Here is a 21,798-nt window from a genome sequence, read left to right as displayed (position 1 = left end):
TATTGTTTATTCTGCCTCTTCCTGTCTTGGCATTGTCTGTCAACAACCCCCAAGTGTTTTTGTGGAGAAGCAGTTTACCTCGATCCAGTTTGTTTTCTTCCTTCTTGTTTTGCCTTACAGCCTGTAGCCATGGTAGCTTGGTCAGCAGCGGCAGTGGCATGGCTTAGCCATGCCGAGTATGCACCCACGGGATTCAGGAAGTTTGTACTCAGGATGGCAAGCCAATGCTCAGATGAGAGCTAGCATGAGTTTATGTATGTGAGCTGGGAATTACACCCCTAGCTCGTAGTTTAGATGTAGCCCTAAGGTAACACCTGTAAGAATTTAGCCAGGTAACAATGGCTTAATAGAGGGACAGTTGGGAAATAATAAAATAAAATAATAATTAATAATACATAGAATTATCAAGGTCCTTCCAACCATCACTTTGATCTCTTTGCTTGTAACCTCTACCACAGTCCTCCTTGCTCTGACAATACTAGTTTGTCTTTTCAGATTGTAAACTCTTTGCAGCAGTGTGATGGGGTTTATTTACACACTCCCCATCCGTGGCCCCACAAAGTCGCGGGATCTCCTGGTTAACCTCCTCCTAGCCCTAACTAAAACAGCCATCTATAAAAGGAGGCTGGCCAATGAAGCGTCCTGTGACTGTAGGGCCGTTTTCCGATCCTCAGTACATTCACGTATCCGGGCGGAGTTCCTCTGGGCGGCGTCCACCGACTCCCTTGACGCTTTCGAGGAGTGGTGGGCGCTGTCTGGGGTTCTCTGCTCGGTGACCCCGTCCGGTTCCCTCCGTCTGACCCTTTGATTGAGAGGAAGAGCGAGAGACCCCATCCCCAGCCGTTGCTGCTGTGGATACCATCATTACTGTCACCTAGGAGGGGTCCTATCACACGTGGGTGTACATCCCCCCCACCCCCAAACCGCCCACCCCGCAGCCGTGCCCATGTTGTCGGGCACTCTCAGGAGAGGAGTAATCGGTGACACTGGGTGTGGCACTAGTTAACTCGAGGGGGTGGAAGACCATGAGTGTCAAGGAAGCCCCCCCGCTCTAGGCCACCAGGTAACTCAGGAGGGTGGAAGACCATGAGTGTCGAGGAAGCCCCCCTGCTCTGGGCCCAGGCTAGCCTGAACACTTCTCCCTCCTGAAGGCTGCTGTCTTATACCTTGCATTTGCTTTTGTTTGTTGCATAGTTTTGCTTTATCCTTTTTGGTGATTCTTTATAAGTGTTATCCAAATAAAACTCTTTTCTGCTTCAAAAAAAAAAAAAAAGAGCAGTGTGATGGGGCGTTCACCCTACACTAGCCCTGAAAGGGTTAATAGAATCACAAGAGGCCAATTAGCCATACACTGCACCTGGAGGGGAGCTAGGATGCAATGAGGCTTAATTGAGGAGGAAGTTCACCTGGGCAGAAACAAGCAGGGCTTCTGTAAAGCCAGGGAGCTGGTAACAGAGACCCCCAGTCACACTCTCTGATACAAGGGGGAGAGGGGCAGGAGTAGGATAATCAGTGAGAAGAGCTGAAGCAAACTGTTCAGACAAGCCATAGACTGAAAACTGGTCCTAAAAATTATCTGGCCAATACTTCAAATAAAAAAAATACATTCTTGGAAATCAGGATTGGTTTGCAAATAACTTTCAAATGCAGGGGGGGACCTTAAATTTGCAAAACATATAATTTGCCATGAATAATTTGACTAGCTCCCTCTAATTGCTACATACCCTCTGCAGCAATAATGATCAGTTTGGGCATCACTGAAATTGTACTACTCTGTCAGTATCTGCATAGAAGGAGCCTTCCTGGTGTCATTTTGAAATTGCCACTTAGCAATTGAGAGCTAGTTCTGTTTGGTGGTAAGTTCCCTCTACTTACATTAACTTCAATGGGAGTTGAAGAAGCTCCAGGCTTTATAGGAGCAAGCAATATAGGAGAACTACTTCCTGAATTGTGTGTATGTGTTTTTTCTTCAGATAAATATTCTGCTCAGAAAATAAACCTTAGCTTCCTATATGTGTGTTAACTGCAGCTTGCTAATACTGGGTTTCCATTTCTTATCTAAAACCACAAACAGAGAATAATCTCTTCTGTGAAATAGACCTAATAAGTTGTTTATTCACACTTCATTAAGCAATTGAAGGGAGGAAAAATCCGCTTTCAGTGACCTTTTTGTTTTGCACATAATTAAAGACACTGGGATCTTTTATTAAGATTAGCTCAGAGGTTCTACTGATTGCTCCATCCTTCCATGTCATCTTAAGTGATTATAGTGATTTTGTGCCATTGACAGCTGTCTCATTATCTTTACATGGCACTCTCTGGACTTGTTTACCAATACACTAAGGTTAAATGTGGATGTCAAGGCTTAACTATAACTTGGTTGCCCTTAATGTTTATGAGTGTTCTTTGCATTTAAAACCAAGTTAGGAAAGATTGCAAGAGACATTAACTGTGCTGATCATGTCTTTTGTCAGCATATTCAATGCAACATAATTAGCAGGGTCAGACTTCACATATTTCATATCGTTTTGTCATAAAGCTGTAATGGCTTTTATTGGTCTACAGCAGAGTTGCAGCAAAGTGAGTGCCCTGCCAGCAAGCTTAGGTGAATCCAAACCCATGTGCTCCAAGGCCATTTAACTGAAAAGCTTGTTCTGTGGTGTAAGTTTGGCTGCTTTTGTGCACTGAGGAATCACAAAGTACCCACATGAGCTCTATATGAGAAATCGTAACATCTGGAATGCCAGCTCCTTTCAGCCACCCAAAGTGCTTACATGTTGACTGAATCAAACACCGCTTTGATGTTGATATATGTCACATGAAGCAGTTGGTTAAATTCTCAGTGCAACACAGCCAGAAGCTGGGAGGTAAGGACAGAATCCATAGTCATCTGCTCACCAGTGAAACCTGATTGCAATGGATGATGATGTCTGTTAAGGAAAGGCTATATCCTACCAAGCAGAACATGAGCAAAGAACCTTTCCAAGGACTGATGATAATGAGATCAACCTGTAGTTCCTACACTAGTTGCAAGATCCTTTGTGCTTGTACAATATGATGCTGTCTTTCCATTCTGATGGTACTTTGCTTGATGCCCACACTTTTAAGAACAGCTGATACAGGCCATTGCTCACTGGTTACAAGGTACCTCTGAGTAGCTTGGGTGGAATACCAGCAGGTCCAGCAGCATATCAATTCCATAACTTTTGGATGGCCTTTCATACTTCCTTGAGGATCAGTGTTTGTCTCTGAGTCTGCAGCCATGCAGTTTGCCGGGTCATGTAGCTCTGGACAGTCATCAGCAGGTGCATGGTTCAGCACACTTTCATAATGTATTTTCAATCACACAATGTCAAAGGACAAGTGTTGGTGTCATTTGGAGTACTTCAACTAAAGGGACCTATCACAGTTTTATTTCCAGTTTGATTGCAGCTAGTCACGGCATTGAAATCTCCGAACATGCGCAGTGTGTCATATAGTGGAGTTGGCTCAATCGTTGTTAGTTGATGGTAGAATGTATCCTTTTCTGCATCTTCTATTGCATCTTTTGTTGGCACGTTGGCCACAATGACAGATGTGTCCATGATAATTTTGGCACTGAACATAGTTCCATGTGGTGAAAATCTGTGCTAGAGGTTGTCCAATAACAAATGCCACACTTTAAGTTCAGTGTGGATAACTGGGATGGAGAGAGGCTGCTCCTTCCACAGATGGGCCTCTATGATACAAGGGATTACAAACCTGTGACAGGTGAATTCTTAGATAAGAGCTGTCTTGTACCCAGTGTCCCTGAGTGTTAACGCATTTTATGTGATGACATGGAATGCACCTCTATGGACTTCCAGGAAGTTGCATTCACTGGGGTTGTGTCTTCCCTTGGGCCTGACAAGGCTTAGGGAAAGGGACCTACCCTGAGAGCTCCTGAGAATGGGTGATGCAGATACCTTCTGCTGGAGAGGAAGAGCCTGTTTGTTGACCCTGGAGGGGCTGAAGGTTAAACTAGTACATTTCCTCTTACTACTTTGAGACAGACTTCAAGACTTTGACAAGAAAGTGGTGGTAGGAAGTGGCCCGGGGAGGCAGCATTAAGGAACTGCTGGGATCTGGACATCTGGTTGCCCTTACAGGGCTCTGGGCCAGAGCCCGGTGGAGTTGGGAGGGCCAGAGTTCCTCTAAAAACCTCACCCCCAATAAGAAGGGGATGAAATGCTTCACCTTTTATACTCCCCTGCTGGATGAAGGAGGGAGAGGGTAAATGACTTTTGAACCCCCTGTCAGCCACTGGACACTCATGGGGGGTGAATAGTTGAACCCCATATCTTCCTAAGAACCTGTCACACCGGGTACAGAAAAGACAGAGGGGTAATCTGACTGTAGGGTCAAATCAAACCATTTTAAAAGACAGACCTCCAGTAGGCATGAAGGTGTCCCAGGTTAAAGAGTAGAGATGTGGTGAACAGAGGCCTAACCCCCTAGCCACTAGGTAGCGCCACCAGCAAACACTGTCCATCAAACAGTCACTGCATCCACAGTCATGGCTTATCCACCTTCACCACTGTTAGGAGAACTTGGCCCTTATCTGCTGGGTCCATTGTTGCCCTTTGCTTAGTACCCTGAGCAGGGGCCCTTATCAGATACTACCAACTGTGGCCAGATGGACCCAAGGCTCATGTGGGCAGGGACAACCACACTCTGACGTAGAGCAGTTTACACTGCTATTACCTGCTACCTGAAGATGAATGATGTGTCCTTTATATCCCAAAGGAAAGGACCAATTTATACTGTTATAGCTATCTCACCTTTACAGTGATAGTTATAGACACACGCACACTAATTTACTGTAGTTAGTCCCCCATTTATGGCAATAATTAGCATTTTTTGCATTTCCAATTTGTGGAGTATATCTCTCCTCTAATGAAATATTCCACTGAGATCTAGCCATCAAAGATCCTGTGCTAATCTGAAAGCCCTACGAAATGGGATACTTTCCTTTATATCAGCACCATGAAATATCACCAGATAAGAGGACTTCAGAGTGCTGAGTAAATCTTGAGTTGTTGAACTGACGGTGAAGCAATAAGAAGAAGAAGAATGAAATCCAATTGTTGTGCCATAGTTTCCTGTTGATACTGCTGTTTTTAGGGTGCAGAATGGGCAGGGGGCTGGAGACCAACTGATAACCTAAGCGAGAAAGAAAGAATGAATGTACCATCTGTTCTAATCAATCAATGAATACAGCATTCTGAAGTATTGCCCCTTGGCTCAAGCAGTTTAGCCAATATTTGGGGTCTTGCTGGGTTGTTTCTGTTAGGAGGAGAAATTGATGGTAGGAGTCAGGTGTTTCTTTGGTTCAACAATGTTTATTTTTAAAGTATGCTTACAAAGTCTTGTTTCTCTGAAAACATTAAGAACAAAAAGCAGGAGGCAGTTTCCTACTTCAGAAACCCAAACTTGCTTTCCTGTGTCCCAAGGAGCTCTGCCTCTACACCCTCCCAGGATTACACTGCGAGTGCTGCTCCAGTTTTCTTCTGGCTTACTCATTGCTTTTTGCTTCTGTCACATACAGCTCCACCAATCAATGACCCCGTGCCTTTGTTTTCACTCAGGGAAATCCCTCATTCTCCCTGATGAGTTAATTCTTCCTCAGTACTTGACATTCAGTACAGTGTCTTGGCTGGTGGCTTCTTAATGTTTCCAACTGTGTTACTCCATAAAGCAGTTTAATTGGCTTTTCCATTTAGCCAGAATGTAGGGTGGCTAGCCTGGCTCTTAGCGGGTCTTTGATTGCTTTTAGATCAAAGACACACTTGCAGCTATAGTTTCATTGGCTGCCGCTTAACTTGATGTAGGGTTGTGAACGTGGTATACTGAGCATTTGGATCACTGTAGTAAAAAAATAAAATAGAAGTCAGTAGGATGATTTGTCCCATTTCTCCCTGCTCTAGCCTACCAATGTCAAAGATTTACTATGCTAGTCATTTATTGTATTGTGGTAGCCTCTAAAAGCCCCAACTGATATCGGGGACCCATTGTGCTAGGCATTGTACAGGCACAAAGTGAGAGATTGTCCCTGCTTAAAATCTCAATAGACAAGAAAGAAAAATTATGGGCAGGGAAACAGAGGCATAGAGAAGCAAAGTGACTTGCCAGGGTCCCACGGCAGGTGCTTGGAATAGAAGCCAACTTTCCTGATGCCTAGGCTATTGACCATGTACTGGACTATGCAGCCTCTCTGAAGATTTCTTCAGGAGGCACCCCGAAGGTCGCTGAATTTGCCAGACCCAGAAAAAAGTGCTTCCTCCATCAACTTCACTTTCTCATGGCGCTGGAGGTAGATGCAATATTTAAACTCCACCGCACAAAACTGTCATTCTTTTCTGCTTTGAATTCAAGCACAGTCTAATCTCCTAATGCTTTCCCAGTGCCAAGCAGTACTTTAACCATCTATCTTTTCGTTTGGTAGCACTTTCTCTGTTTGAGAGAATTAATTGTCTGGGATTGCCAGAAATAACTACAATTCACACAGCAGTTACCCCTAGCCATTAGTCTGAAAGTGGCTACAATCACCTTCTCCTGAATTATTCAGCTAAGAGGTCATGAGTAGCAAATGCGATGAAAAGCCATTTGCTTTAGCGCCATTAGCACACTTTGGAGATAATTATATAATTTTTCAAGTATTCCTAGGGATTTACTTCAGCAGCATAATCATGTGTGTGAACTTCAGCAATGGGAAATTATAGATAATTTCTGTTTGTTTTGCTTCTGTTTCTATAGTAATAAGAGAAATTATTAAAAAACAGAGCACTTTGTTCTGATAAGTCATGTTAACACAGTCCCTGAAACGAACAACACTGCTAAAAGAATGGAGTCACCCCCTAAAAGTAACCCAGTAAAGGTTTCTTTATGTCAACAAACACTCTTCACTTGATTAAATCCACCAACAGACAAAGACTTACAAGGCCCCGATTCTCAACTGATATAAGTCAACATAGCTCCATGGCCTTCAGTGGACCTACATCAGTTTATACCATGTGAACTTTTGGACCCTAGTATTCATCACTGGTATATCACCAATACACCAGAGATTAATTTGACCCAGTGACTTCTTCTCCCTTTTCTTATAATCCACTGACAGCTAGATACTGAGTTAAATTAATAAAGTTGCAGCCTCATTAAACCACATCCCTCACATCTTGGGTTGCTTCTGGCACAGTGACACTCTCATTGCTCAACAGTCCTGCTTCCTGCGCGTATTCAGTCATATTTGCACAGTTTTCTGTGCGAAACAAGTTTGTACTATGTCTTACTCCTGTTAGTACTTTAGAGACTACTATGCGTGGGGAGCTTGCTTTGATTTGGGGTCAGACGTAATTAATAGAAGCGTTAATTTAGTTCTGATTACAAAATCATTGCTAGTTGCTGTCAGAACCAGCAAGGCCTCTACTTGACTTTCAGTTCACATGTTTTGTTTGCAGGGCTGGTAGATAAGAAGATCTTTGGACTTGGAAACTAAGTATTTTTATGTGAAATCATTGACATAAACATAAACTCTATGTGCCAGATTGTCAGTTGATGTAAACTATAGTTCCACTGAAATCAGTGGAGCTATGCCAATTTCAACAGCTGAGATTCTGGCCCCCTGAGTCCATTTTTAGATTCAGTAAGTCTAACTGTGATTTGAAACACAAAACAGAGTAGACGAAACAGGAAGTGTCACTTTTTTTTTTCATGTAAAGGATCCCAGTATAATTGAAGCAGATGGGGAAAAACATTTCAAGTACTAAAGAAGTTTCCAAAATTACGGTTCTACAAAAATGAGTGAGGTGGATGTTTCAAATGTTAAAAAGATTGATGAATTGGATGAGGTAAAACGGCATACATGGAAGAAAAAAATAAACTGGGCACGATAGCTTTATATACTCACAAATGTACATGCAATTGAGTCATTTGCATGCACAATTACTCTGGTTACGTGCACAAGTAAATCTAACTCCCCATTTGTATGCTCAGCTGCCCAATTGGGAAAAATTGTGATAAACACATGCAAATTACAGGTGCAGTTTTGTGTGTATTCTGCACATGAAATTGTATGCCTAAACTGTGTGAAAATTGAAATCTTTCTGGCTAACAGAAAAAAATAAGCTGACTTTGAAAGATATATGGTAATCTTTCTTGGATATATATGATTATGAATATAATGTCTAACAATTTAAGCAGTTCCACTTGTTATGAATAATTCATCAAGATATACATATATATATATATATATATTATTTAATAATACTAATATTAATTATTTCTATAGTGCTGGACAAGACAAGAAGGCAGTGATGCATCGGAGGTCGATATGATCAGCTTCTGGTGAAAAAGACAATTAGCAGCAGGGAATTTGGACAGATCAGAAGGGGCGATGTGAGGTGTGGCAAAGAACAGCGATTTAGAAGTCACGAGGCAACAGAGAGCAAAGACGTGATAAACAAGGGTTTTAACAGTGGTGATGGAGCAAAAAGGACATTTTTGGTAGGTATCCTTTCCGTTGCCACCATGCTAGCATTTCCTTGTTGCTCACTCTGAACCCCAAATGCTCAAAGGCCTATTTCTGAGCACATTTCAGCGTGTACCTGCCTTAGACGCATAAAATCCATGATGTGTGCATAAAACCCAATTTATGCACATACATCGGAAGAAAGGGCAGTACGTCTGGGTCAGGTTCTCCATTTTGCAGGTTTGAGCTACCCAGAAAGGACAAGGCTTGAAAAGTCATCACTGAATGGTCTTCAGTTCTACAGCCAGGACATGCTGAGCCTAGCTGAATGAGTCCTATAAGTGTGGCTGCACTGAAGCTTTAATAAAGCTTTGCTTTAATACTCTGAATCTGATCTATGTACCAGACTTAAAACCAACAGTATCCTGCTTTTGTCACCTCCCTATGAGAGTTTAGGGTAAAGTATTGAATATTAGAGTTTTGTCACCTCCCTATTAGAATTTAGGGTAGAGTATTGTAAAGAAAGTGATGTAAGTTGCTATAAAGAAAGGCATTTGAGTGGTGTTTAGTTTTGTTTTAGCTCAGATAAAGTCTCTGCTTTTCCTAGATGCTCTGAATAAAGCTTTAATTACAATTAATCTCCAAAGAAATACTTAAAGTAGCTGTTTCTGAGCTTAGAAAAATAAGCTTTCCCCCCACCCAAGAGATAACTTAGTGCTGATGAAAATGAATAGTAAGTCACTCTCACACCTTTCACCACACCTTTTAATGATAATGCTTGCAACTAGTTGGTTTTTATTTTATTTTATTTTATTTTATTTTATTTTTCAAAAATTGGGCAAGAAAAATTGGCAAAATATTTTGTGGACTTTTTTTTCTTTTCTTTTTTTTTTTGCTATTTTTAACCAGCTCTATTAATGTAAGTTCTGTAGTCACAGAATGTCCTTAGGCAAAGTAACGAGAGTAACAAAAATACTGCTAAATTCAGTGTACATTCAGTGTAAATTCAGGGAACAGTGTAAACACTGCTGCAACTTTGTCTAGTCAAAAAGACAACACTGCCAAGTGTCTAAGGCACAACCCATAGCATTACCTGCAGCTGAAAGAGCTTCTGCACAAGGCATCAGCTCTGACCTGAGTGAGACCTCCTGTAGAGTGAGAAGGTAGTTCAGTCTCCATGGCTCATTCGTTCCTTGGCTTCTCTTTCAATAGAGGGGCTCCTCATGTTGGTATTTAGTGAGCTGTATGAACACTGTTTGCTAGAAACTGTATTTGAGACCTAGCCAACTCACATATGGCCCAATTCTGCCACTCCTAATCATGCTAAGTAGCTCTTTACCGCATTTACACTTACTCCTCGAGTAGCCCCATTGTGGACCTGCTTGTGGAGTAAGTACTCTGTCTTTAACGATAGCAGGTCAGAGTGATGATTCTCATACTTAAAAACAAAGTAGTGGTTCAATCCCTTGTCTGCTCCAGTGTTCATAAAGAGATTGCCAGTCTGGCCTTAGTTTCTTTCCTGTTTCTATGACACCTTCTTTAAAAAACATTCTATTGGGAGTCAAGTCAGTAGCCCAACTACTGTTCTCTGGAAAGTCCTGTTTTGAGTAGCTCAATGCAGCATTCAGAAAAATTAAATTTAAAATTCAAGATTTTGCAACAAATATAACGGTATCTTTGAACTATTATTCTTTAGCTTTGCCCTGTATGGTAAATGTGTTGTTCAGGCTCAAATGTGAGAAAGTTCCAAGCTTAATATGGCTGAATATTTACAAGTAGCAAGAAACGTCAGAATTTGTCAATAGGGCAAATGATAGTCAGGCTTCTCAGTTGTCTAGGTGTTGTAACCATCTCCAGCAAATCATATCTCAGAAACCATTTTCTAGTGGGAGATATAATAAAAGTGAAAAGCATTTTTACAGCATGCAGGAAGCTATAAATTGTTGGAGGCATTTTTTATTATTATTTCTGTGCGGTAAATAACATTCTGGGGTATGTCATAAAAGGTTTGGGAACTGAGAGTCTTTTGTAATTATTCAAATGAGATTGACTCATTTCTACTTAAATTCAGACAACAAAAGAAATGCAGAGTGTGTGTGTGTGAGAGAGAGAGAGAAAGAAAGGAGAGAGAGAGCAATGTGTTTACTAGCTCTGTTGTTTCCTACAGACATAGGCCAAGGACTGATAGTTATAAAATTGTAGAAGTATGAAGCATTTTTTGGTGTTTGAGTGTGCCCAAACAATTACAGTATTAGGCTCAAAGTGAAGGTTGATGGACTTCCTGGTGAAAATGAATGCATTGTAAGGCATCCGCCTTTTGTTCATTTACAAACACTGCAGATATTTTGATGTTAGCCATTACCCCTGTAGAACATTGACACACAACTGATTTTTTTTTAAAGTATTTTCTCCTTCAAACACAAAGAGCATTGTTTTATTTCCATGTCCTTTCTTAATATATTTTGTATCACACAAATATTACACAGTACCATAGCTCAAGTGCAAATATATGTGGCCTCATGCTAGCTCTGGTGTGGGAAGTAAAATGTACAGAGCTTTTTTTTTTAATAAAAGCAACCGAATGTGACATCTCCGAGGGAGCCAAAAGAACTGCAGATGAGAAATCTGTCTATGCACTGTATCTGCCAGGGGATGTTGCCTATATCAAAGGTTGCACCCTGCTTAATTGTCAGTTAATGCATGTTTTGCTGTTAGCTGGGAGCGCTATCTGGGGATGCATATTGCTGCTGCTAAGTGCACCAAATGTGTGGAACTCTAGTCTGCCTGTTTGTATCATGCATAGGCTGCATGGTTACTTCCCGTCACTGGTTTAGTTAGGGGTTGGCTCGAGAATGTCTACGTTATTCGTTGTTGGGTCATTGTACATGTTGTCCAAAAGCGCTTTAGAAGTATGTGCATTGCCACTAGAGCTGGTCAAATGCTTTATTGCAAATAATTTATCTGTGTGAATTTGGGTATTTTCTTTGAGAAATTTTTCATTTGGCCCAGTACTAAGTGCTGCATTAGTGAAGTGTGTGGTTGCAATTATAAAGGCCTGCGTGTATTTTAGGAACCATTAGTAGCACTGGTGTGACATAGACCAGTATGACTTAGCAATTTCAGTGAGTGTTTCTTACAGGGAACACTGGCTTATGGTTACCATGGAATGGCATGCAAAGTTTTATTGTGTCCTAATGGAGTTATTGTGTCCTCATGCACGTCACCTCCCCTGTAGCGATGTTGGTCCCAGAATAGTAGAGCAAGGTGGATGAGGGAATATCTTTTATTGGACCAACTTCTGCTGGTGACCAAGAGAAGCTTTCGAGCTTACACAGAGCTCTTCTTCAGGTCTGGGAAGTGTATCCAGCGTGTCACAGCTAAATACAAGGTGGAACAGATTGTTTAGCACTTCCCCTGTAAAACATTTTCTACAAATAGCTGTTGACATCGGATTTCATTCAGTCCTCGGGTTTTTGTTTTGTCTCTTGAATTCTGTTGTTTGCAAGCTTCAGCTTCCTGTTCTGAGATATGGGACCTCAGTAACAATGAGGGTTTGATGTCAGCCAGTAGTGACTAGTTGCACTTTGGATGACAATAACATACTGAATGTGAGGGACATGGATAAGATGGGAAACAAAATGTGGAAGTTGTAATTTTAAAATCATACTAAAATTTAAGAACTTGCACATATTTCTTGGAAATTCTTCCTTATCAACATGTCTTGTGGAAAATAGGTCACAAATCCGATGTTTGTAAAAGGCAGCTTATAAAGTGTTTTAAGAACCCTCATACTTCACCATCTGCATTGTCATTTCAAAACTTTCCCTTTTCTTCAACAAACCAGATTCTCAAATCATTGTGATAACACTTCCAAACACTTGAAAGTCTGTCACAGAGATTCTAAGTCCATTTGAAGAAGAGGATAAGAAGCTGCTATGCTTTACACATCAGGATCGCTGTCTTAATACATAATGAGCCGCTCTGTTCCTCAGTAGTAGAGCTTGAGGAGATTAGGAAACTCCTTCTCTTTGAAAATAAGGGCATTAGCACTGGGGGTGGAGAAAAGTGAACTCATCCTCTAACATTTTGGTTAACGTATATTGATTCAAAAGCAAGCAACCATTGAGAACTTCAATGCTGCTTCCCCTGTAGACCAGGGACAGTGCTGAGCAAAACTTTAAGAAGCTAGGCTTCTTCCTCCTTCAATATTAAAAAAAATAAAAAGAAAGAGAGGAGAATCTTTGTTTACCTTATGTCCTGGCCCCATCATGTCTAAGAGCTGACTAGACAATCCCAAACAGCCAAGCATTCTGATCAGAATGTTAGTATCTTTTAGCTGAATTTACCAACAGGTAAATTGTGGTCTGATGGAGTGGGAGAAAATAATAAGAATCATTGTAAAACAAGAGAAAATATTGTGGTAAATAAAATCCCACCACAAAATATCAGACAGATTATCAGATTATGTAAATTGGCACATCTTTATTATAGTAAATGGTGTGGCATCAATTTACATTAGCTGAAGACTTGGCCCTAAATCTTTGAAGATAAATTTTCCTTTGCAGCATGTAAAATTGTGATTGGATTTATAATGGCTTAGGAAAAGGAACCTGGAAAAATATAACTCTTGTTTGGAAAGCCCTTCCAGAATCACTTAAAACCCATTTATAAAAATAATTAGCTAACTCATGCTTATTTAGCCATGCTATGAATAATGTAATGCAGTAGGAGCCAATGTGTTAAGGGAAAGCAGAGAGAATTTCAGGGCCAAACAAGTAGTTGACAAATTCTAAAGTTGAAAAATGCATCCAAGGTGATCAAGAGCATTTAAGTGAATGTTACAAGCCTGCTTGTATATGTGCTGCAGTGTATGTTCATGAAATCATGCTAATCCAATGACTAAACATGAACACCCTTAATAGGGTCTTAACAGGTTTAGTACTCAGGTTTACAAGGTGAAAGCTGCAAGGGTGTTCATTTCATAACCTGGGACCATAAATCATTATTTCCAGTGGAAATTTTTACTGACTGGAACATTAATTTGTAAACTCAAGCAGCTATTTCCATCACAAAAATCTCTTTTCATATCTCAAATAAATCCTTGAGCAGTTTAATCAACTTTTTTACACTGTAGCATATGGAAAACCACAATGTCCTTAAAATTGTAGGGTGGGTTGTTTGTTTTGTTATTAAACCTGCATTGCAAATATTTGAACTATAAATCAAAGAAAGCAAGGATAGAATGATACTTTTCCTAATGGCTATGCCTGGGGTGTTTTGGTTTTTTGGGGGGGGGGGGGCGTCGGGGGGGTTGTTTTTTTCTGTAACAAGTTATCTGCACACATCTGTATAGCTGAATAGTTATTGTGCAAAAAGCTATCATTATATGTAATTGAACATCAAGCAACTACTTCATTAATGGGCCCATTATCAGACAGTACAGTGACATTAAAATAGCTGCATGGTGTTACCATAGATACCTGAGTTCTCTATCACACTTCACACACACACACTGCATGCTATTCCAAGCATTTTGTATAGCTGCTAATGTACTTTGATAGACATAATTACCCCAGGTATGCTAGACAATCTTTATTTGAATGCTTTGAATCCGATGAAAGTGTTGTAAATGCAAATGCTCAAGAAAATAACTTTGTAATTCATAATTCATCTAATCCGAACAGGAGATGTTTTAACTAAAGAACTTTAAACTTGTCTGGTACATTGTGTTTTACAAATCTGTGGAAGAAGCACACTTATTTAAAACCTTTTATTAAGACAAAGCTACAATAAAATGCTAACATACTATATTGTGCATTGCGTATTACTATTCAAGATCAGGTTAATATTCAAAGAACCTGGCTAAAGAGTCTGGCTTGCTGGTGGGGGAGCCCTCGTATGATTTCGCTAAAAAGAGTGATCGATTTTCTAAATACCTATCACTATTTTGTTTGCATGAGAGATGTGATGGAGGGCTGACAGCATGTGTTCAAAGGGACTTGATTGTCTTCAATGGACACACACTTGGCTGAGCAGTGCTGGGTTATGAAAAGTAGGAACAGTAATGTTTACTCTTAGTAGGAGCGCTCATCTAGTACACGTTCAAAGACCTTTACAATGCTTAATTTGTCCTCACAACCCCATGAGGTAGGTATATGGGTGAGTAGTACTATCCCCATTTTCAATAGGGAAGCTAAATCAGAGCGATTAAATTGACTTGCCCAGAATCACATAGCAAGGCAGTGGTAGATGTAGGACTAGAAGTAGTCTTCTAACTCATGGTCCTGTGCTTTAACAACTAGCCTATGCTGCCTATTGGAACAGGAGGCAAGAAATGAAAATAGTAAAACAGAACATTCCCGGAAAACAGTTGTATCACTCGCCTTGCTGTCACAACCTCCAGAATGAGACCCAGTATAAGACTATCAGCTAAAAGCCTGCACAAATGCATGCACTTGTCTCTGGCAAGAATTCAATTGCCACATTCTACCATTGATTTGTATGCAGAATGCTCCATTGATTTAAGTAGGGAGATTTGCCTGTGGATCAATGGTAGGATAAATACTGCAGGATGATCGGTCAAGAAAACAGCTTTTTCTAAAGGGTTTGAATTTTAAGGTACCACGATACCATGTGATCTTAATAGAATGATAAAATATAAAAGCCCAGGAAGACACAACTCATTCGCAGAGTATTGCACCATTTTTTCCCTGATGGTATTATTCCTTGTTTCTAACATGTGGGAACTGAAGGAAGTGAAACAGGGTTTAGAATCCCATCGTACCAGGCATTGTACAAATAAAACAAAAAGAGTCCCTGTCCAAGAGCTCTCAGTACAATATGCAATATACGAAGGCTGCCGAAGAATATAGTTTGCCAATTTGCTCAGCAGAAAATCTATTGGGCAATTTTGCTCGGGGCATTTCCATTGGGGCTCATTCAGAGAAACCAGTGCTCTCTCCATCTATATTTCCTGTGTGTCCTTTTCTCTATCTCCCACTAGACTTTGGGAGCCAGATCTCAGAGGGGCTGAGAACCCATGTTCCCTAAACTTGCTCCCGTTCACTAAACTTGGATTTATGGTTGTCCAGAACTTCTAAAAATCAGGCCCTTGGTTTTCCTTTTTCTCCTGGGTCTTTTGGATTTTTCATGAGTAGGTTTTCTTTTATAGTCCAAGTGTAATACCGACAGACCCCCGTCATCGGCAGCCAGGATCAAATCTGGGACCTCTGGAGCTTAGCACATGAGCTAAAAGATACATGTCTCTTAGCCAGGGCTGTAGCAGACTCATCAACCTCTAGCTGGTCTAGCTACCACTAGAGGGGGACAGACAAGCAGGCATGGGTTACACAAGCATAGATGGAAGTCATTTTTAGTTATTTCTGGGATGGAACTGTGTTTGTAGGTAAAAACAAATTGTAATTAGTATAAAATAATGACAGATGTATTGAACCAATTCTACTGCCACGTACATGACTACAAACCCACTGATTTTGATGCAGTTGCATGAGTGTAAGAGACAGCAGAATTTGACCTCTGGCTAATGAATCAAACAACATAATCTAAATTGCTTATGACTGAATATGTGTGTTAAATTCTCAGTTTCATTTCTTTGGACTTTATATTTTATTTATTTGGTAGCTCTGCCTATAATGGCTTTTTTCTGCATTTCTAAAAAATGACTATGAAAGTGTTGGGCCAGATTCTCAGCACAACAGGAGAATGGAGTGTGCAAAGGAAGCTTGAAGCTTGGATTGACCTAGTCTGGTTCAGTGATGCTAGGTAGAGCAGCCTTATCATGTGGAATGCTGAGCACAGTTCCCTCCACTTCCATTGGAGTCAGTGCCTTGCAGGATTAGCCCTTCCATGAATTTACCTGTGAAAATCCCTCTCTGTAACTGAAAGCGCAAGTGTAAGGGCCTAAAAGATAGTTGAAAAAGCTGTTGTTCTATATTAATTGTAGGCAGTCCTCAAGGAATTAACTAATTCTTCCCTGCTGAGTCCATGGAGGGAAAGTACAATGAGAAATTCTGAAATCACGTCAAAGCAAGTCATTTCTCTTGAGTGCAGACTGTCAATTGTGATGAATTATGTGTGGTAGTTTTGTGATGTGGGCAGTGGCCTCCTAGGAATATAGATGATGCTAACAAGTTTACTATGTAGCAACCTCTTGTCAGAAGTAAAGCAAGATCACCAAAATTACAAGCAACAATAAGTCTGATTTCACGTCTCATTAAAGTGTACTTTAAGCCAAAGCTGTACGGCAAAGAGGCTCAACCCTTCATCCCATTCATTTTCACAGAAAATATAAAGAAACAATGTCTGAACAGCTTTACTTTTTTTCTAAAGCATTGTGTTTAAAGGTAATTCTAATATTTTCCCTGTGATGAATTCTTCTTCCACATTCTGTGGCATTGCAGAAATACAGAAACCTGGAAAAGAAAAGAGATGTGAAATTACTTCAATGGGACTGTGACTCAAGTTTAAGTCAAGTGGCTTTCTTCCTACTACTCGCCTGTGCTCTTTTCAAAGTGCACAGTTTCACACAGAATTGGGTTCTCTTTGGATTAATACATTTGAAAATTAAGTTGATCTATAACCAGTTTTCTCCTCATTTAAACAGTGACCTGCAAGTGTTACTCCAGGGACCAAAACAGAATCAGAGAAATTATGTGGTGTTCAAGTTGCTCGCCGAAGCGAAATCACTCACAAACATGTACATATGGTGCTAGGTGCTTTAGGGATCAAACCAATGTTTACTTTGTTGTACATTCTTCTCATTTTGAAGTTACACATTCTCCTTACTTGACATTCAACAAAAAACATACTAATTAGATCATTACAACAATATATCCCTTCACATTTTCTATTTCAAGATTTAACATGCCACATCAAAAGCTTGCATACAGCGCTAACGCTGAATGCATCTGTTTGCATGTGCTGGTTAGCTGCTTTACGAGCAATTGCCAGTTCCACACCTCGACATCAGATGAAACTGGGCATCAAAATTATCCTCCCTAAAGCTTTCAAATGACGGAATTAGTTCTTCTCTCTATAGTCAGTGTTGAAATGCAGGATATATTTAGAGTGGCTAGCCAGATGCCATCCATGTGTGTATAAAAAAATGCAGCGTGATTCCCTAGAGAAACATTACATCTTTTATCTTGTGGGAAATGTTTGTACCCATCACTGTGGCTTCGCATAAAAAAATAAATAAAGGCTGTCAGAAACTTCTTATGTTCGCAGTGAGTCAGTTTATGTCTGTGGCTATGTACATCAATGTCACTCATTTTGGAGTCATTTCTAGAAACCCAGAAGAAGTTTAACAAAAGACATGCTTGCACAGTATTATAGCTCTGTCTGCAATGGTTGTTTTTAAGTGTGGCTGTTCTTTGGACACACTTCTGCGGTCCCACATAATTTATCCTAGGCTACACTGCAAAGGGCTACAGATATTGATAATTTTTTGAAATGGTTATCTACTTGGTTTTAATGGCCTTCCTATTTCTATTACTAGTTATGTCCACATTCACCGGCTGGTTCAATAAGTCTCTCCAAGTCAACTTGAAAAAGGATTTCTCTCAGTGTTGTTCAACTGACATAAGTACCACATATAGCATGGATTCCTTGGATGGCTTACTTTGTATAACCACAGCAGGAAATTCACTGCTACTTGCTGCCTGAAGTGATAATGCATGCCCAAAAGAATGAGCTTAATGAAAATGTTTAGGATATCAAATTCAACATCAGGGATCCTTACAAAAACACTTTACCCATAGAGTATGTTGCCATAGAAAAAAGTCCACATTTAAAAGAATTTTCCCCAAAGAGTATCATGAAGCGCAAATGCTTATGAAAAAGCAAAACACAAGCATGGGGAAATTACACTGATTATTGCTGATTCAAAAGCTTTTAGAAGTTTGTCTTTCGTTACTGAATAGCTGGTCTAATAAACAAGATGGAACAGTATCCATAAATTGCCAAGTTGCTGCACTGATTTTTGACAGCAGCACGAGTGATCAAAAATTGTTCATAAAGTAATGTATTTTTTCAGTTTTCTTGGAGGTTTTTATTTAAATATTTATACTGTGATCAGAGGAGGGGAGCTTTAGTGGACTTAAACTTTCCTGAATATGTAGAGCCAGATTTTCAAAAGAGCTCAGCTCCGATTAGGCACCAAAATGTTAAGATATCTCACAATGGGAGCTGCAGATATGGCACCTCCAAAAAATCAGGCCATTTATTTAGGTGCCTAAATATGGTTTTAGGTGCTTAAATTTAGGTACTCAAGGTTGAACAATTTTTATAAATGCTCAACCTTGGCCTTGAAGTCTATGAATGCAGAGTTAAGCCATCGCTACACATTCTTGAAACAACTATCCTTTGGCCCCATATTTGAACATTGTGTCCGATATATTTTATGGTATGGTAGAGCCTTGACTGTAACACCCTAGTTAAAATGGGATGTGGGCATCTTAAGAAACCCCCGGTTGAAAATTGGTCCTTCTTTTACCCTCATTCATGTAGCATTTAATATGTAGAAAAATGAAGTAATTTCCCAAACAGAGTAACTTCCTTTTTGGACTAAAAATCCCTATCCTGTTTAGACCTATTAGCTCTTTTATACCTATTAGCTCAAAACAACTAGGTAATACTCCCAATCCAAATATCCAGAGTGAAAAAGTGAAGGGTCAGTCAACAATATCCACACGAGGAAACGAATGCCTCTCGGCTCTGGAGTAACTGTAGTATTATGAGCAACATCTCTCCTGAAGAGGGTGCATTGTATTTTAATTTACAAGGAAAACAATGACAAAAGGTCAAATCCATGACCTGCGATCCAGATTTAGTAAAAGATTTTTGTTCCAGTGCATACAACATTTTTTGTACATTCTTAGATGTTTTCACATACTCTGTGAGACCTCTGAAACTAACAGACTTTTTATTATCGTGTTATTGATTGTGATGGATAAATAAATGCATTAATAAGGTTCCAGTCTGTGAGTGAAGGTAGACTTAAGTTCTGTGTTCTCTCCCACGGAGCAATAAAAGGCTTATCCAAAGCCCATTGAAGTCAATAGGAGTCTTTCTACTTTCTTCAGTGGGATATGGATTAGTTCTGTGTAGAATATAGTTGCTCCATCCATTTAATGTTTTCAAGAGTTTGAAATTTTCTCCTTTCTTGAATTGGGACAAAAAGTCAAAATCTTAAATTTTTATTAACTGAAAAACCAAAACAATTTTTGGTCCAGGTAAATCAAAGTGTTTTATTTTGATGTTTACGTGTGTTCTTAGTTAACCTTCTTTAGTCTTACTAGTTTAAATTTTGAAATAAAAAGTAATTTTGAATTGGAAAAATGAATTTTTTTTCATTTTGAAATGTCAATGTTTTGACAAATTTGAAAAAAAATCTATTTTTTTAAATGGGAGATTCATCAAAACAAACCCTGATTCACAATCATTTTGGTTTTGAAGAATTAGCATTTTTCAATTAAAAAAAAAAGTTTAATTAAAAAATTCCTGACTGGTATCAAACACACATTAAAGAAGGCATCTTTAAGGTAATGTGTAAAATCTGAGCCAAAAAACCCTAATGTGATGGCCCTTTAACAGAGGAGAGAATAGATGGTTGGAGCCATAGGGCCTGATTTTCCAAAGTCTTGCACCTTGTGGAATCAATTGCACCTGTACAAGGTGTGAATGCAAAATATTACCATTCTGATAAAGTAGCATTTTATTCTCACTTTACAAAGGTGTAAATGACTCTACGAGGTGTAAGACTGTGGAGAATTGGGTCCATAAGGTCCGTGGGCATTGGGAATGACACTAGTGTGTTGTAATTGTGCTGGGTTAGAACCATGGAAATGTAGGGCTGGAAGGGACTTTGATAAGTGATCAAATCCAGCCCCCCGCACAGAGGCAGGACCAGTAAACACAAACTATGCCTGACAGGTGTTTGTCCAGCCTGTTCTTAAAAAACTCCAATGATGGAGATTCTGCAATCTCACTTGGAAGTCTATTCCAGAGTTTAACTATCCTTATAGTTAGAAAGTTTTTCCTAATATCTAACCTAAATCTCTCTTCCTGCAAATTAAGCCCATTACTACTTGTCCTTCCTTTGGTGACATGGAGAACAGCTGATCATCATCCTCTTAACATAGTTGAAGACTGTGATCAGGTCTCCCCTCAATCTTCTTTTCTCAGGAATAACCAATTTTTTTAAAAAATTTCCTTTGAGGTCAGGTTTTCGAAACCTTTTTATCATTTGTGTTGCTGTCCTCTGGCCATTCTCCAATTTGCCCACATTTCCAAAAGTTTGGTGTCTGGAATAGGACACAGTACTCCAGCTGAGGCCTCCGTGCCAAGTAGAGATGGACAATTAATTACATACGACAATCCTCTTACTGCACCCCAGAACATCAGCCTTTTCCGTAAGTGCATCACATTGTTTTTGCACATTGTGATGAGCTATAACTCTCAAGTCCTTGTCAGCAGTACTGCCGCCTAGCCAGCTATTCCCTATTTCGTAGCTCTGCTTTGATTTTTCCTTTCAAAGTGAAGACTTTACCCTTGTCTTTATTGAATTTCATCTTGTTGATTTGAGACCCATTATCCAATTTGTCAAGGTTGTTTTGATTCTAATTCTGTCCTCCAAAGTGCTTGTAACCCCTCCCTGCTTGGTGTCAACCACAGATTTTATAAGCGTATTCTTCAGTCTATTATCCAAGTCATTCATGAAATTATTGAATAGTACCAGACCCAGGACTGATCTCGGCATGACACCACTAGATATGTCCTTCACTTTGATAATTAATGTTTGAGTACTGTCTTTCAACCAATTATGCACCCACAATATAGTTATTTCATCTCGACCACATTTCCCTAGTTTGCTTATGAGAATGTTATGTGGGATTGTGTCAAAAGCCTTACTAAAATCATGAGACCTCACATCTCTGCTTCCCCACATCCACTAAGCCAGTAACCCTGTCAAAGAAGCTGAGAAGGAAAAGAAAATATAAATCTATGATATGTAAGAAAACTTTGGAAATAACAAGGGTGAAAAGTGTCTAGGGTTAGGTTTAGTGTTCAAGCTAAACATGTAAGCCTGGATGAGGAAGCTCATTAGGTTTTGAATAGGTCATCTCCTGCTTTTTGAAATGAGAACAGTGATGCTCCCTGGTGCATCAGTGGAAGAAAGGAGCTGGAAAGAAAAGAGTAGACCATGAAATGATAGTAAGAAAGCAGGCCTAGCTACCAAGCAGTGTTTCCGAATTTGGGAAACTTCTCTTACTAAGGTCAGGAGTGAAGAAAAG

General features: G+C 39.8%; 1 long non-coding RNA gene across 1 annotated transcript in view; it reads left to right on the top strand.

The window, feature by feature from the left end:
• The first annotated feature begins 1,146 nt into the window (after positions 1-1,146).
• The window catches only part of LOC122462770, a 62,254-nt gene continuing 41,602 nt past the window's right edge, over positions 1,147-21,798 (top strand). Inside the window, exons 1-2 of the long non-coding RNA XR_006285522.1 lie at positions 1,147-1,856; positions 8,306-8,520. This is a non-coding gene — a long non-coding RNA (uncharacterized LOC122462770). The remainder of the gene's footprint in view (positions 1,857-8,305; positions 8,521-21,798) is intronic.

The sequence above is a fragment of the Chelonia mydas genome, chromosome 13, assembly GCF_015237465.2.
Source record: "Chelonia mydas isolate rCheMyd1 chromosome 13, rCheMyd1.pri.v2, whole genome shotgun sequence".
In the NCBI taxonomy this organism is placed as follows: Eukaryota; Metazoa; Chordata; order Testudines; family Cheloniidae; genus Chelonia; species Chelonia mydas.
Note: the sequence above shows the minus strand (reverse complement) of the source record. Positions and strands in the feature narration are given on the sequence as shown.